Source organism: Aegilops tauschii, chromosome 7 (genome assembly GCF_002575655.3).
Source record: "Aegilops tauschii subsp. strangulata cultivar AL8/78 chromosome 7, Aet v6.0, whole genome shotgun sequence".
NCBI lineage: Eukaryota > Viridiplantae > Streptophyta > Magnoliopsida > Poales > Poaceae > Aegilops > Aegilops tauschii.
The window spans coordinates 151,018,481-151,031,808 of NC_053041.3; positions in this window are offsets into that span (position 1 = coordinate 151,018,481).

Genomic DNA, 13,328 nt, shown 5'->3' on the forward strand with positions numbered 1-13,328 from the left:
TGGTGGTGGCAGCGGGGGAAGGCCGGCGTTGCCCTGAGGGCGATCCTCACGAGGCTGGTCCCTCCAGGCGCCCTCGCGAGGATGGTCCTGCCAGCGGTCCTCACGAGGCCTGTCGCGCCACTCCTGGCGCAGGCCACGGTCGTCCCAGCGTCCGCCTCCACGTCCTCCTCCACGGCCGTAGCCCCGGTCGTTGCGCTCGGGGCGTCGACCGAAACGTCCTTCTCGTATGGCTTTGAGCTCTTGACAGTCACTGGTGTTGTGGGTGTTTAGGTTGTGGAAGGCGCAGAACGGTCGGCTGTTCTTAGACAACTCAGGCTGATCTCTCCCCCGCTTGGTGTCGAGCTCCGCTGCGAGCACTGCCGCTTCCTTGCGCTTCACGTCCTTTGCCTTGGCCTTCTTCTCCTATGTGCGCGCGGCTGGCAGCTCGAGGAGGGAGAGGCGCCCCTCCTCAGCTCTTGCGCACTTGGTCGCCAGGTTGAACAGCTCCTGAGATGTGCACAACTCCTCGTGGATAGCGAGCTCTTCCTTCATCGTGACGTCACGGACGCCGTCGGAGAACGCAGAGATGATGGCCTCGTCCGTGACCTTGGGGATCTTGAGGCGAGTGTTGTTGAAGCGCTGGATGTACTTCTGGAGGGTCTCTCCTGGTTGTTGCTTGATGCGGCGCAGGTCACCCGCGGCCGGCAGGCGGTCGCGAGTGCCCTGGAAGTTGGCGACGAAGTGCTCGCGCATCTCGTCCCAGGAGGAGATCGAGCTGTGCTGCAGGTTCAGGAGCCAGGAGCGGGCACCATCCTTGAGAGCCATGGGGAACCAGTTCGCCATGACTTTCTCATCGCCGTTGGCTGCTTCGATGCTCAGCTCGTAGAGCTGCAGGAACTCTGCGGGATCGGCGGTGCCGTCGTAGCGGGGAGGCAGATCTGGCTTGAACTTGCCTGGCCAGGCGATGCTACGCAGCTCGGGGGTGAAGGCGCGGCAGCCGTCTGTGGTTGCTGGGGCCCGCTTCAGAGGTGGAGCTTGGTCTTGATGAGGTCCACGCGGTGCCGCTGCGGGCGGCGCGCGGTCTTGATGAGGCGGCGCGGGGGGCGCGGGTGCAGCTTCTCGCGGCCGTGGGATTTCTTGGCAGCTTCTCTCTTCGCGCGCGGGCACCGGGCGTGGTGGATCACGCCGCGAGGCCACGAGCCTTGGTGCCAAGGCACCGTCTTGGGGAAGAGGTGGTGGAGGTGCGCCATGAGCCTCGTCGCCCGTGGCTGGCTGAGGGTGAGGCAAAGAGTGGGATGGCGCCGGGGAGCCCCCTGCGGTGCGGACGAGCTCGGCGACGCGATCGAGCCACTCCTCGTAGAGGTCGTCGACTGGGCGGTAGCGTAGGAGCTCGTTCGCCACGATGAGCGCGGCCCACGCCACCATGGGAGCGCGGCGTGCATGAGACGAAGAACCAGCTGGGGTCAGCGACGGAGTGGCGGTGTGGCCGTCCTGCCGCACCGAGGGATGCAGCAAGGACGCCTGCTGCTTGTTCCCCGCCGGGCCAGTGGCGGCGTTGGTGGCGGGAGACGGAGAACGACGAGGTGGCCCGCCGACGAGGGCCGTCTGAGCTACGCGGGCGGTTAGGGCTGCCCGACGCTCAGCTCGAGCACGGCGAGCGTCCGCCATGGAAACGACGGAGCGACGGATCGACTGACCGACGAGAGGGAAGCTACGGCGCACCCCTACCTGGCGCGCCAAATGTCGGATGTGGGGTTCCGGCAAACCCTTAAGGTTCGAACACTGGGGTGCGCGCGAAGTCTTTCCCTCCTACCAATCTACGCCCTAGCTCGCTAAGATCTCGCGGACGAACTCGACGGACTCGCAACACAGAAAGACACGAGATTTATACTGGTTCGGGCCACCATTGTGGTGTAATACCCTACTCCAGTGTGGTGGTGGTGGATTGCGTCTTGGGCTTATGAAGAACAGTACAAGGGGAAGAACAGCCTCCTGAGGTTGAGGTGTTCTTGTGCTTGGTGAACTGGTGTGTGAGAGCTGGATGAACTGCTCGATGCCCCTACTGTGATGGCTAGCTCTACTTATATAAGCCCTGGTCCTCTTCCCAAATATCGAGCGGGAAGGGAGCCAACAACGGCGGGAAAATTTGAAGGGGGACAGCTAGTACAAGCTATCCTGACAAAGGCGGTCTTCGCCTGCAAAAGGCTCTGGTGGTGACGCCGTCTTGGGCTCCACGATGACCTTCGTCTTGCCGTCCATCTGGTCTTGGTCTCGTTGCACCGATATGGCAACCTTTGCCTGATGCTTCGATACTCCTCACCTGCGCTGGCCTCCTTAGCACCAAAGTGGAAACAAGGACGCTGCATGCACAGGCGCCTGCCTGGTGTCGATCGTCATGGCTCACGTCTCTAGAGCCTCGTGAGGTTTGCCCCGCCTTGATATCTCCGCTCCTCCTAAGCCTTCCCGACTAGGCCACTCCTGAGGAGGTCTTGCGTCGTCCGCTTCGCGAGGCTTGGCCCCTCCCGAGGGTCTTGGATGCCTTGTTGATGAAGATGGGCCGTACGACCCGCTGGCTTAGCCACGCCATGGGCCGCAGGCAGGCAAGTCTGGGGACCCCGGTTCCCAGAACGCCGACAATCTCATTGAGTCGACTCATCAAAGACTCGAGGTCGTTTTGGAGCGTCTCCCTTGGCCAGAGCACCGTGTCGATCCATGACACCGCAACCTTCAGTCGAGCAAGGTAGTCTGTAACGCCGGCAAGTCGGGATTCCAGTTGAAGCACGTTCATGGTAGCTTCATCTTTAACAGGAGAATTGATGGGGTCCAAGCTTGTCTCGATTCGCCCAGTTTCTTCCTCAAAGTTTTGACAGAATTCTGCATTCACGGAGAAATAATGAGTCGGAGGATTTACGATGAATCAACGATAACAAAACAGTCGGACAAAGAAAGATACCTTCAAGCATAAGGAATAACTTCTTGACGAGTCCTCCCAAATAAGCCTTTAGCTCGTATCTCTTCGGACTGAGATCACCAACCTTGTCAGTCAAAGCTCCCTTGTCCTTCTTCAGCCGAGTCACCTCCTTATTAGCCTCGTCAAGAGCAGTCTTCAGCTTGGCGTTTTCTGTTTCCAACTTTCCGACTGAAGCTTGCTTCTAGTCGGCAAGTGCTGTTTTTTCTTCGGCCGATTTTTGTGCAACCGCAAGGTCAAGATCCTTCTTCTCCAAAGCCTGGGTCATTTTTTCTGAAAGAAATAACGCTCGGTTCAGAGGAAGGAAATGACACTCGGTTCAGAAAAAAGTCAGTCGACAAGTTTTTCATACCAGCAGCATCATCCTTAGCCTTCTACAAGTTCTCCTTGCCAGCTCCAGGTCAAGATTGAGCTCGATCTGCTTCTGCTCCAAGTCAGCAAACCGAGCTCCAAGTTCACAAGATTTCTGTGGTCAGAGGATAGTTAGTCGACAGATACAAAATTTGGTCGCTTACTAGGCAATAAAGTTCAAATTCAAAAAGTTCTAAGACTACTGCCGAATCAAACATTCAACAGCAGTCTCGGGGACTACACCCAGTGGGTGCACTTAGCGTGCCCCCACTGGTCTAGGTTCCACTTGACATGGTCCGTCCAGACCAAGTGGAAGAATGTCAAAAAAAGAGAAGAAAGAGAGAAGCAACAGTTATTCTCAAACCACGACCGACTGCCCGCAGTCGACCGCGGTCTCGGGGACTACACCCATTGGGTGCACTCAGCGTGCTCCCACTGGTTCAGGTTCCAGTCGACATGATCCGCACAGATCGAGTGGAAGAATTGAAGAACAAGATATTTTTATCAAGACCCCGCCGAATCACACATTTGACGGCGGCCTCGGGGACTACACCCAGTGGGTGCACTCTGCGTGCCCCCACTAGTCCAAAGATATAATCGACACAATCTAGTCGACTCAATTGGAAAAATCACTCAGCATAAATTGCAACACCTAGTGGGTGTACTGATGCGAAGTGCAGACTGACAAATGGATGCACAAGGAAAAGTTTTCAGGTAGCATATCCTAACAGAACAATCGTCAAGCTAGGAGATCAGTCGGAAATCAACTAACCTGGACATTGGCCTGGAGGGCTGAGCTAGCATCATAGGCAGCTTGGCTGGTCTCGCGCACCACTTTCATCTATTCCATCATAAGGCCCGCCTGGCGTATAACTTCCTTGGCGGTGCTCACCACGTCCTTTAGGACATGATGGGCGGTGTAAAGCAAAGACGGTGGATCAGACGTAGCAGCTCAAGAATCCGAGGCATGGAGTTGCGCAGATGAAACAGGAGCCTGCACAGTCGATGTTGAAGGCTGAGCACTCGACAATGGAACGGCAAAAGTAATAGAAGTTCGGTTGAGGTCTCCGGACTGCTGAATCACTGGTTCCGTCACCGGCGTTGACTGGGGCGTCTTGCCAACTGGTGCCTTCCTGCCCGAAGTCCTTCCCCTCCTTCCCGCGGGCCTCTGTGGCAATCTTTATCGTCGTCTGGAAGTTCAATAACATTGGGCAGAGCTGCAAAGGAATCGATCGCAAGAGTTCAGTCGACCGTTTAAGTGGCTGGTAAAGTAAAGGCAAGATGACAAGAGTTATACCTGCGTTGGAAGTGACTGTGTCTTCCATCTCCTCCTCATCATCATCTTTATAAATAGAAGTCCCAGAGGTAGCAGCACTACAAATCTCAGAATTCACTCGGTCAGAACAGGAAAGTGAGTCGACTGAAAATCAAGTCGTGCAAAACTAAGAGGTCGAGCACAATGATTACCCGGAAGCGATAGGGATGACCACTTTGATCTTGGGCAAGGCCTTCCGGGGCTTTGACGGCGCAACTTTGGGCTGCTTCAGAGCTTTGTCAGTCGGCACAGGAGAGGATGTTCGAGTGCGCTTCGAAGTCTGCCGAGTCGGTGCGGTCGCCTTTCCATGGACACTTGCCGGGTCACGCGTCTGCTTAGAGCGTCTCTTCGAGCGAGGGGGAGAGTTGACCTCCTGACCGTTGCTGGAGTCTTCACTCTCATCGTATTCTCCTCCGTCAGAATGCCAGTCGCTGCTGTGACCCCTGCTCACCTCTCCCTCCTGCTCCTGCTCCTGCTCTCCGTTGGGCATCGAATACATCTCAGTATAAATATGCAAAACACAGAGTTGACCGGGTATCAGTCGGTTTCAAGAGCAATTACATGTCAGAACAAAAAGACACTCGGAAGGAAAGAGTCGGACCTTGTTTGGTTCATTGGTGTTGTTGAGTGGAGGGACCCTCCTAGACCCCCTGGGGTTGTCCTTGTTGCCAGTGATGCCCTGCAACCACTGTGCCACCGTCACCTCATCGATTTCTTCCGGGTGGATCCGAGTGTTGTCTTCAACACCCGAGTACATTGATAATTCACAAGTATAGGGGATCACAACAGTTTTCGAGGGTAGAGTAACCCAAATTTATTGATTCTACACAAGGGGACACTACTAGGAAAAGGGCTATAGATAATATTGACATTAATGGCGCACCACACATGTGGTGCGCCACTACTATATACTAATGGCGCACCATGTGTTGGTGCGCCATTAGTGTACAAATACTAATGGTGCACCACATCCACGGTGCGCCACTAGTGACAATTTTTTATTTTTTTTCAAAACTAGTAATGGCGCACCAGGGGATAGTGCGCCATTACTAGTTAAACTAGTAATGGCGCACCACATCCACGGTGCGCCACTAGTAATTTTTTTTCAATTTTTTTTTCAAAACTAGTAATGGCGCACCGTGTGTGTGGTGCGCCATTACTAGTTGAACTAGTAATGGCGCACCACTCCCATGGTGCGCCATTACTAACTTGGCCCAAAAAATCCACCGAATGCACCCCCCTCCCCCCGTGGACCGCCTTTTCAGTTTTAAAAAAATAAAAGAAAATGATGGAAATGTCAAAAAAATAAAAGAAAATAAGTTTCCCATGTGATATGTGGTCTACTTGTTGGGAAAATTTACAAATATGAATTTTGACTTTATTTGCAAAATCTCTCTCGAATTTGTAAAATGGGCATAACTTTTGCATACGAACTCAGATTAAAAAGTTTTTTATATGAAAAATCATCTACTCGAAAAGTTACATCCGAATTTAACCGGGGGAACCCCGTTAAACATGTTCAAAATCCTCAAAAACCTAACAGAAAAAAGGTACGGGGCTTTTAAGATCTAGAGGGGAAAAATAAAAAAATTTCAAACTTACTAGTGGCGCAACATTTGCTAGGTGCGCCACTAGTAACAGAAAAAAAAATTGGTTTCAAACTTTTTTTTCGGAATTTTTTTTTCAAAAAAGATACGTAAAATGACCGGGAAGTTTGAAATACTTTTCAAAATTTCATCATACTCATGAACATGAACAAAGTCCTAGACATCAACAAGGTTTAATAGGATTGATATGATAGATATATCAACAAGTGCCTGTTAAGTGAGGTGGTGCTGGGGTTGGATAGAACTATGAAGTTAAGGGTGCTCGGGCTGGAGTAGTGTGAGGATGGGTGACCTTCCGGGAAGTTTAACCACTTAGTGCGATTTGACTTGAGATTAAGCATATTGACCCGAGATTAAGCAATAGTGACCCGAGATTAAGAAAAAAATGAAAAAAAATATTTGAAAAAAATATTCTGAATTTTTTTTGAAAAAAATGTTAGTAATGGCGCACTTCAAGTCAGATAGTATGGGCGCACCGTGGGATAAACTAATGGCGCACTCCCTGGTGCGCCATTAGTATCTGGTATACTAATGGCGCACCAGGGGTGCGCCATTAGTATTAAATTCTAATGGCGTGATGCTAGTGGCGCACCTGTAGTGCGCCATTAGTAGCGAAAACAGGTGCGCCACTAGCAGGCCTTTTCCTAGTAGTGGGAGCCAAAGAATATTCTCAAGTATTAGCAGTTGAGTTGTCAATTCAACCACACCTGTAAGACTTAATATCTGCAGCAAAATATTTAGTAGCAAAGTAGTATGGAAGTAACGGTAACGGTGACAAAAGTAACAGTAGCAGTTTTGTAGTAATTGTAACAGTGGCAACGATAAAGTAACTAAGCAAAGAGCAATATGTGAAAAGCTAGTAGGCAATGGATCAGTGATGGAGAATTATGTCGGATGCGATTCCTCATGCAACAGTTATAACATAGGGTGTGATGTCTACTACACAACCTTCTTCTTGTAGACGTTGTTGGGCCTCCAAGTGCAGAGATTTGTAGGACAGTAGCAAATTTCCCTCAAGTGGATGACCTAAGGTTTATCAATCCGTGGGAGGCGTAAGATGAAGATGGTCTCTCTCAAACAACCCTGCAACCAAACAACAAAGAGTCTCTTGTGTCCCCAACACACCCAATGCAATGGTAAATTGTATAGGTGCAGTAGTTCGGCGAAGAGATGGTGATACAAGTGCAATATGGACGGTAGATATAGGTTTTTGTAATCTGAAAATATAAAACAGCAAGGTATCTAATGATAAAAGTGAGCGTAAACGGTATTGCAATGCTAGGAAACAAGGCCTAGGGTTCATTAAACATTTTCAAAATCCTCAAAAACCTAACCGAAAAAAGTTACGGGGCTTTTAAGATCTAGAGAGGAAAAATGAAAAAATTTCAAACTTACTAGTGGCGCACCATTTGCTAGGTGCGCCACTAGTAACAACAAAAAAACTGGTTTCAAACTTTTTTTTTTGGAATTTTTTTTCAAAAAATGATACGTAATATGACCGGGAAGTTTGAAATATTTTTCAAAATTTCATCATACTCATGAACATGAACAAAGTCCTAGACATCAACAAGGTTTAATAGGATTGATATGATAGATATATCAACAAGTGCCTGTTAAGTGAGGTGGTGCTGGGGTTGGATAGAACAGCGAAGTTAAGCGTGCTCGGGCTGGAGTAGTGTGAGGATGGGTGACCTTCCGGGAAGTTTGACCACTTAGTGCGATTTGACTCGAGAATAAGCATATTGACCCGAGATTAAGCCAGAGTGACCCGAGATTAAAAAAAAATTCTGAAAAAATTTGAAAAAAAATGTTAGTAATGCCGCACTTCTATGTGGTGCGCCATTACTAAGTCAGATAGTAATGGCGCACCGTGGGATATACTAATGGCGCACTCCATGGTGCGCCATTAGTATCTGGTATACTAATGGCGCAGCAGGGGTGCGCCATTAGTATTAGCACCTGTAGTGCGCCATTAGTAGCGAAAACAGGTGCGCCGCTAGCAGGCCTTTTCCTAGTAGTGGGAGCCAAAGAATATTCTCAAGTATTAGCAGTTGAGTTGTCAATTCAACCACACCTGTAAGACTTAATATGTGCAGCAAAATATTTAGTAGCAAAGTAGTATGGAAGTAACGGTAACGGTGACAAAAGTAACAGTAGCAGTTTTGTAGTAATTGTAACAGTGGCAACGATAAAGTAACTAAGCAAAGAGCAATATGTGAAAAGCTAGTAGGCAATGGATCAGTGATGGAGAATTATGTCGGATGCGATTCCTCATGCAACAGTTATAACATAGGGTGTGATGTCTACTACACAACCTTCTTCTTGTAGACGTTGTTGGGCCTCCAAGTGCAGAGGTTTGTAGGACAGTAGCAAATTTCCCTCAAGTGGATGACCTAAGGTTAATCAATCCCTGGGAGGCGTAGGATGAAGATGGTCTCTCTCAAATAACCCTGCAACCAAATAACAAAGAGTCTCTTGTGTCCCCAACACACCCAATGCAATGGTAAATTGTATAGGTGCACTAGTTCGGCGAACAGATGGTGATACAAGTGCAATATGGATGGTAGATATAGGTTTTTGTAATCTGAAAATATAAAACAGCAAGGTAACTAATGATAAAAGTGAGCGTAAACGGTATTGCAATGCTAGGAAACAAGGCCTAGGGTTCATTAAACATTTTCAAAATCCTCAAAAACCTAACAGAAAAACGTTACGGGGCTTTTAAGATCTAGAGGGGAAAAAACGAAAAAAATTCAAACTTACTAGTGGCGCACCATTTGCTAGGTGCGCCACTAGTAACAGAAAAAAAACTGGTTTCCAACTCTTTTTTTTGGAATTTTTTTTCAAAAAATGATACGTAATATGACCGGGAAGTTTGAAATATTTTTCAAAATTTCATCATACTCATGAACATGAACAAAGTCCTAGACATCAACAAGGTTTAATAGGATTGATATGATAGATATATCAACAAGTGCCTGTTAAGTGAGGTGGTGCTGGGGTTGGATAGAACAGCGAAGTTAAGCGTGCTCGGGCTGGAGTAGTGTGAGGATGGGTGACCTTCCGGGAAGTTTGACCACTTAGTGCGATTTGACACGAGATTAAGCATATTGACCCGAGATTAAGCCATAGTGACCCGAGATTAAAAAAAATTCTGAAAAAAATTTGAAAAAAAAAGTTAGTAATGCCGCACTTCTATGTGGTGCGCCATTACTAAGTCAGATAGTAATGACGCACCGTGGGATATACTAATGGCGCACTCCATGGTGCGCCATTAGTATCTGGTATACTAATGGCGCACCTGCTGCGCCATTAGTATTAGCACCTGTAGTGCGCCATTAGTAGCGAAAACAGGTGCGCCACTAGCAGGCCTTTTCCTAGTAGTGGGAGCCAAAGAATATTCTCAAGTATTAGCAGTTGAGTTATCAATTCAACCACACCTGTAAGACTTAATATCTGCAGCAAAATATTTAGTAGCAAAGTAGTATGGAAGTAACGGTAACGGTGACAAAAGTAACAGTAGCAGTTTTGTTGTAATTGTAACAGTGGCAACGATAAAGTAACTAAGTAAAGAGCAATATGTGAAAAGCTAGTAGGCAATGGATCAGTGATGGAGAATTATGTCAGATGCGATTCCTCATGCAACAGTTATAACATAGGGTGTGATGTCTACTACACAACCTTCTTCTTGAAGACGTTGTTGGGCCTCCAAGTGCAGAGGTTTGTAGGACAGTAGCAAATTTCCCTCAAGTGGATGACCTAAGGTTTATCAATCAGTGGGAGGCGTAGGATGACAAATTTCCCTCTTGTGTCCCCAACACGCCCAATGCAATGGTAATTGTATAGGTGCACTAGTTCGGCGAAGAGATGGTGATACAAGTGCAATATGGATGGTAGATATAGGTTTTTGTAATCTGAAAATATAAAACAACAAGGTAACTAATGATAAAAGTGAGCGTAAACGGTATTGCAATGCTAGGAAATAAGGCCTAGGGTTCATTAAACATTTTCAAAATCCTCAAAAACCTAACAGAAAAAAAGTTACGGGGCTTTTAAGATCTAGAGGGGAAAAAACGAAAAAAATTCAAACTTACTAGTGGCGCACCATTTGCTAGGTGCGCCACTAGTAACAGAAAAAAAACTGGTTTCCAACTCTTTTTTTTGGAATTTTTTTTCAAAAAATGATACGTAATATGACCGGGAAGTTTGAAATATTTTTCAAAATTTCATCATACTCATGAACATGAACAAAGTCCTAGACATCAACAAGGTTTAATAGGATTGATATGATAGATATATCAACAAGTGCCTGTTAAGTGAGGTGGTGCTGGGGTTGGATAGAACAGCGAAGTTAAGCGTGCTCGGGCTGGAGTAGTGTGAGGATGGGTGACCTTCCGGGAAGTTTGACCACTTAGTGCGATTTGACTCGAGATTAAGCATATTGACTCGAGATTAAGCCATAGTGACCCGAGATTAAAAAAATTCTGAAATTTTTTTGAAAAAAAATGTTAGTAATGCCGCACTTCTATGTGGTGCGCCATTACTAAGTCAGATAGTAATGGCGCACCGTGGGATATACTAATGGCGCACTCCATGGTGCGCCATTAGTATCTGGTATACTAATGGCGCAGCAGGGGTGCGCCATTAGTATTAGCACCTGTAGTGCGCCATTAGTAGCGAAAACAGGTGCGCCACTAGCAGGCCTTTTCCTAGTAGTGGGAGCCAAAGAATATTCTCAAGTATTAGCAGTTGAGTTGTCAATTCAACCACACCTGTAAGACTTAATATGTGCAGCAAAATATTTAGTAGCAAAGTAGTATGGAAGTAACGGTAACGGTGACAAAAGTAACAGTAGCAGTTTTGTAGTAATTGTAACAGTGGCAACGAGAAAGTAACTAAGCAAAGAGCAATATGTGAAAAGCTAGTAGGCAATGGATCAGTGATGGAGAATTATGTCGGATGCGATTCCTCATGCAACAGTTATAACATAGGGTGTGATGTCTACTACACAACCTTCTTCTTGTAGACGTTGTTGGGCCTCCAAGTGCAGAGGTTTGTAGGACAGTAGCAAATTTCCCTCGAGTGGATGACCTAAGGTTTATCAATCCCTGGGAGGCGTAGGATGAAGATGGTCTCTCTCAAACAACCCTGCAACCAAATAACAAAGAGTCTCTTGTGTCCCCAACACACCCAATGCAATGGTAAATTGTATAGGTGCACTAGTTCGGCGAACAGATGGTGATACAAGTGCAATATGGATGGTAGATATAGGTTTTTGTAATCTGAAAATATAAAACAGCAAGGTAACTAATGATAAAACTGAGCGTAAACGGTATTGCAATGCTAGGAAACAAGGCCTAGGGTTCATTAAACATTTTCAAAATCCTCAAAAACCTAACAGAAAAACGTTACGGGGCTTTTAAGATCTAGAGGGGAAAAAATGAAAAAATTTCAAACTTACTAGTGGCGCACCATTTGCTAGGTGCGCCACTAGTAACAGAAAAAAAACTGGTTTCCAACTTTTTTTTTGGAATTTTTTTTCAAAAAATGATACGTAATATGACCGGGAAGTTTGAAATATTTTTCAAAATTTCATCATACTCATGAACATGAACAAAGTCCTAGACATCAACAAGGTTTAATAGGATTGATATGATAGATAGATCAACAAGTGCCTGTTAAGTGAGGTGGTGCTGGGGTTGGATAGAACAGCGAAGTTAAGCGTGCTCGGGCTGGAGTAGTGTGAGGATGGGTGACCTTTCGGGAAGTTTGACCACTTAGTGCGATTTGACTCGAGATTAAGCATATTGACTCGAGATTAAGCCATAGTGACCCGAGATTAAAAAAAATTCTGAAATTTTTTTGAAAAAAAATGTTAGTAATGCCGCACTTCTATGTGGTGCGCCATTACTAAGTCAGATAGTAATGGCGCACCGTGGGATATACTAATGGCGCACTCCATGGTGCGCCATTAGTATCTGGTATACTAATGGCGCAGCAGGGGTGCGCCATTAGTATTAGCACCTGTAGTGCGCCATTAGTAGCGAAAACAGGTGCGCCACTAGCAGGCCTTTTCCTAGTAGTGGGAGCCAAAGAATATTCTCAAGTATTAGCAGTTGAGTTGTCAATTCAACCACACCTGTAAGACTTAATATGTGCAGCAAAATATTTAGTAGCAAAGTAGTATGGAAGTAACGGTAACGGTGACAAAAGTAACAGTAGCAGTTTTGTAGTAATTGTAACAGTGGCAACGATAAAGTAACTAAGCAAAGAGCAATATGTGAAAAGCTAGTAGGCAATGGATCAGTGATGGAGAATTATGTCGGATGCGATTCCTCATGCAACAGTTATAACATAGGGTGTGATGTCTACTACACAACCTTCTTCTTGTAGACGTTGTTGGGCCTCCAAGTGCAGAGGTTTGTAGGACAGTAGCAAATTTCCCTCGAGTGGATGACCTAAGGTTTATCAATCCCTGGGAGGCGTAGGATGAAGATGGTCTCTCTCAAACAACCCTGCAACCAAATAACAAAGAGTCTCTTGTGTCCCCAACACACCCAATGCAATGGTAAATTGTATAGGTGCACTAGTTCGGCGAACAGATGGTGATACAAGTGCAATATGGATGGTAGATATAGGTTTTTGTAATCTGAAAATATAAAACAGCAAGGTAACTAATGATAAAAGTGAGCGTAAACGGTATTGCAATGCTAGGAAACAAGGCCTAGGGTTCATTAAACATTTTCAAAATCCTCAAAAACCTAACAGAAAAACGTTACGGGGCTTTTAAGATCTAGAGGGGAAAAAATGAAAAAATTTCAAACTTACTAGTGGCGCACCATTTGCTAGGTGCGCCACTAGTAACAGAAAAAAAACTGGTTTCCAACTTTTTTTTTGGAATTTTTTTTCAAAAAATGATACGTAATATGACCGGGAAGTTTGAAATATTTTTCAAAATTTCATCATACTCATGAACATGAACAAAGTCCTAGACATCAACAAGGTTTAATAGGATTGATATGATAGATATATCAACAAGTGCCTGTTAAGTGAGGTGGTGCTGGGGTTTGATAGAACTGCGAAGTTAAGCGTGCTCGGGCTGGAGTAG